The sequence below is a fragment of the Arachis ipaensis genome, chromosome B7, assembly GCF_059453495.1.
Source record: "Arachis ipaensis isolate K30076 ecotype BB chromosome B7, ASM5945349v1, whole genome shotgun sequence".
Taxonomy (NCBI): Eukaryota; Viridiplantae; Streptophyta; class Magnoliopsida; order Fabales; family Fabaceae; genus Arachis; species Arachis ipaensis.
Window position 1 is genome coordinate 21,665,001 of NC_142442.1, and position 5,304 is coordinate 21,670,304.

A 5,304-nucleotide genomic window follows, 5' to 3' on the forward strand; every position below is an offset into this window, starting at 1 on the left:
TCATTACTAGGTATTCTAATAATTTTATATTTCAATGCAACTGGCGTAGTCGAATTCGTTGGAACGCGAGGCTACATTGGCGGAGATGTTCAAGTACACCCATACGCTGAAGGAGAACAAAGCGAAATTTGTTAATCAGCAGTCTCAGGACCATTATGTGATTAAACATACATCTAATTATCTTCTACTATGAAATTATTTGAGATTAACTATATATTTGTCTTACTAATCACAGTAACTTATGTTAATTGCACAGAAATCCTACACATAGAGATTATAGGTCATGACTCAGCAGTCTCAGCAGTCTCAACAAAGTGGAGAGCACACCACCGATGGATCTGCGGCCTCAATCGTCGACCCTGATACAGTTTGGCGTGAGACCGCCTCAGCCATATACAAGAACTGCGTATACAGGATGGGGTCATTCTTCATTAGTAGCCTCTGCACCTTGACGTGTCAAGGAACGAGACCTTCCCCTAACCCTCAGAAGGTTGGCTCGTTGTTAACAAGCAAATGCAAAGGAAAAGGCTTCAATCTCACATTTCGATGTCACTGCTGAATGAATGTGGTTGCTTGAAAGGAAAATTTCACATATGGAAGAGATAGGATTCACTCACAGGAAGAAAGCGGCAAACTCCAGAGAGAGGGGAGGCGCCCTCAACCTCTTAATCAAGCTAGAAGTGAGGGGCCAAAAAGCATAGATTTCTAGGTTTATTATACATTATTTCACCGATGCAAGTGCCGAGTTGTTTTGAGTCTCAAAATCTGATCCTCGCTCAACTCCAGCTGAAAATGTCTGATATGTAGTCCCATTTTCCGGTAGAAATGATGGGTTGAGTTGGTAAACTGTCATGTAAAGAAAAGAAAGACTCTCCAGTTGACAGAAAAGTGATTGCAAGAGATAGAAAAAAAAGATAGATAGTGCACATATTGACTTATGGCTGTCTATTTACTTCTGCTACTGCCCGTTACTAAGGAAGGGAAGATAATGGATTAAGTCAGGACACGATCAATTGAGACAGAAGGGAGGATTGCGAAGCAAGAGGATTGCATTAATCAAGCAATGTATACAGATAGAGATGAGCATTTGTGCATTGATATCAATACAAAAAGGGGATTCGCTAAGCTAATAACTTTAAAGTAATGACATCCTGTTGATTCCTAGCTGACTAATAAAAGTTCTAAAACTAGTCCCTTCATACTCTATTTTCTATTCCTCATTCCTACGAATGTTGAATCGCTTAGATGTGTTCGCCCTGCCCATGTGTAGAAGAAATATATTATGTCCGATTTGCTGACTACCTTGCTATGACATCACGAGAAGTAACGGCAAAGCAGGAGATCATAAACAAACAAGATACAAACCAACAAACATACCTAATAGGGTTGTAGCTAAGAGTAAAAGTCATAGAGACAGTTGTGCTTCACTGGGTCCATATGACTATCATCAAAATACAGATGAAGATGCGTAGTCAACTGATCCCTAGTCTTAGAACTAGGAGTTTCATAGTGAGATAGACGTCTAAGATAAAGTGCAAGCCAGCAAGCATTCTTACTATAACATAGCCTCAGAGTCCACCAAAAGAAGATTTTAGAATATGAGGCCATCATCAGGCTCCGCCACCAGTTGAGCTATCCAGCTCGAGGAAGGCGTGGATTTGAGGCTCCAGGTGCAGGAGCTCCAGCGCAGCCTTCACCAGCAGACTTAGAAGCTTAACGATTATCAGAAGAAGTATCAGGAGATCCTCACCCGCGTGACGTCTACGGATGAGCTCAGGTTAGAATTTAGGGAGTCATTGGAGCATATGCAGCGTATAGAGGCTCAGATGAAGGTGTACCAGGCCTAGATGCGCGTCGTTGGTATCAACCTTGCTGGTGGTAGCACGCTGCTGGTGGCAACCTGGTGACACACAGACATCGTCACCGCCTCCTGCACCGTCGACTCAAGGTCGCGGGACTGATGACGATGACACTACCTGTATATGTAGATATTAGATTTTTGTTTTATTGTTTCATACATTTATTTGGTGTACTTGACTTGTATTTAATTTGCACATTGTATTATTTATTTATTTTAAATAAAAATTCTTCATTATTTATGAATTGACCACTAATTGTGTGAAAAAATTAAATTTAAAATTAAAATTGACCATTTATTTTAAATTCCAAAAAAATTGATTTTACCATCGAAATTATCGTAGGAATAATCCGACGGTAAGATGGTGCGAAACAACATGTTTTGACGCCAACATTACCATCGGAACAATCCGCCGATAATCAATTGGTTTCTTGAACTACTAATCCATCGCAAAATCTACTAACGGTAATTAACGTTGGATGAAATAAATCTGACGGTAAACATTTACCGACGAAATTTATATTGTCTGATTGTTTTTAATGGTAAATCCGACGGTAAATTGATTACCGTCAGATATATTTAAAGAATCTGACGATAAATCCAACGATAAATCCAACTGTACTCATCGTTTTTCTTACCGTGAATTGTTTAGCGTAAAATTTTATGTGTTCTTTTTTTTTTATGCATTTCAAATTTTTGTTGTTTCTCTTTTTCATTTTTCTTATTCTTTTGCATAAAATTTTTAAATACATAAAGAAATAAATAAAAAAGATACATGTGAAGAAAAAGAAAAACAAAAGAAGAATAAAGGAGAAGAAGTTTAGAAGAAATTATCAGAATAATAACCCATTTAATAATTACTGGATTTTTTTTTGAAAATCGGCTGAATAAATTCGTAGCGACTAATTCGAATGGTTCCTTAATTTGATCATTATTTCAAAAGTTTTTTTGTAGTAAAGAAGACAAATGCAGAAAGACGCCTACAAGATATAACAAGATTTGATTAGAAATAGTTATTAAAATACTTGCTAACTATAGAATTAATAAAAAAGTATATAAGTAGGATTTTATTTTATTTTTTCTTTTCATTAATAGCTTGGTCTTCAAGTCTAAATACTTATTAATTATCATCATTCATAGTGTTTAGCCATATCCCACATGCTAGAGGAGAATATATGCGTGATTGCTAGCTCACAAGAAGAAGAAAAATTAAAGAAAGATGTTACAAGAGAACCAACAAAACCAAACAATTGGTTGCTATATCATTTCGTTTTTGAACCTCGCTTTCTAAGTTTGAAAATTCCAACATTCATTGATTGGCTTATTTATATTCTCAGTTCAAACTTCAAACAACTATATGACAAATTGATGAGTGTGATATGAGCTCTTTTAACTCATCACTCTCATTTTTTCTTTCCTTCATTTATAGAAAAGTTAAAGGTGAAATTCTTTTCTACTTGTCTAAATCTTTCACTTTCATAATATTGCATTATTCTGGGCACATCTGAAAGCTAGAATTGAAGTCTGAAGATCATACTTGATCCAAATCTTATCTCATTGGGAAGAGACAAAAACAAGAAAAACCGTGGATCCTTCCCTTTTTGGGTGTATTAGATTGGTTTATGATTAAAGTATGTTGACAAAAAATGAACAAATAAACAAAAGCTGAATAAATAATTGTTTTGACACCTAAATGATTCTGCTTTTGACAAAATCACATTCAAAGGAATGAAATAACATTGCCACATTTCAAAAACTCGTTCGATGGAAATAGCGTTGAAAGGTGAAAGCCTCTTTGGGTGCTCCCACTCTTGGATACTCGAAATTCATAGTAAATACAAGGGTTAAATACGATTTCGGTTTCTAGGATATAGGTCAAATTTTTTTTATTTTCAATTTTTTTTTCTTATAAAATCGTCCCTAAGATTTAACTTGATTTTAAAATCGTTATTTTTACTTAAATTTTAAATGTTATTACTAAATTATTCCTAACCAAACAAATTATAAAATAAAATAAAAAGAGAAAGAGAACGGAATCACGCTAGGGGGAAGGGAGGGAAAAAGAAGAAGAAAGGGAAAAGGAAGAAGAAAAAGAAGGAAAAAAGGAAGAAGAAGGGAAAGAAAGGAATAGGGAGAAAGGGGAAACGGTGCCGGCGAGATTTGGAGCCGCTGTCGCTGTTGGGAATCAGAACCAGAGGGAGAGAGAGCTCGCAAGGGAGAGAGGAGACGCGATTGCGCCGAACTCGCCAAGAAGGTCCAGCTCCTTTGCGACAACCTCCGCTCCGTCATCCGCGCCGCCACTACCCATCCCCTCAGCGAGCATCCCCTTGACTGCACTCTCGTCTTCCGCCAGGTCTTCTCCATCACCACCATCGCCGATTTCCGCAAGGTTTGGGAAACCTATCCTCTCTAGGGTTCCAATTGTGCTTTTGTTTCTGATTTTGTTAATCAGATTATTAATCACATTATTTCTGATTCTGATTTTGTTAATCCACCAATTTTTATTCTGATTCTAATTTTGCAAATCCATTGTTAATCACATTGTGTTCTAATTCTGATTTTGTTTCTTATTTTGTTAATTCATTGTTCTTTTGGTTCTATTTCTTTTGGTTTTGATGCTACTGATTTTGTTTATGTTTCTACTTCTATTTCTGTTTCTAATTTTGCTTCTGCTCCTATTTTCAATTATGCTTATGTTTTTGTTTCTTCTGCTTCTGATTCTATTTCTATTTTTGTTTCTGTTTTTTATATTTATTACATTATTTTTGCTTCATTGTTGTTGTTGCTGAAGAAGAAAAACAAGAGATGTTGTGATGGAGAAGAATACGAAACTGTATTTTGGTGAAGAAGAAGAGTATTTTGGTTCGAATGATGATTTTAAAATCAAATTAAACCTTAGGGACGATTTCGTATGTAAAAAAAAATTGGGGACGAAAAAAATTTTCAGCCTATACTTTAGAAACCAAAATCGTACTTAACCTAAATATAAAATATAAATAGATAAAATGCAAATATTTCCACTATAATATTGTCTTTTGTTTGATAAATATACTAAATAATATCTAAATAGTGTGTTTTGCTAGAAAAAGTATATTTTTTTTAAGAACACCTATGATAATTTCAATTTTTTGAGATCCAAAATTATTAAAAATAACTTAACAAGAGAGCATGTTGCTCATCTTTGAACAGTTTGGGTACATCATGTTTGAACTTGAAATAGTTGCAGCAGGTGAGCCGACGTTTCATGCTAACGTGCGTTAATGGATATATCAAACAAAGACGTAGTTATGTAGATAGCTATGTTAGTCAAGCAAGTTTTTATCATGTATATATGATTTGAAGTTTGGCCTCTATTTGATTTTAAAACTCATTATATATTTATAGAGGAGTTTTTCATTCAATATATTCATGCTTCATATATTGAAAAATTATAGTATTTTCGTCTT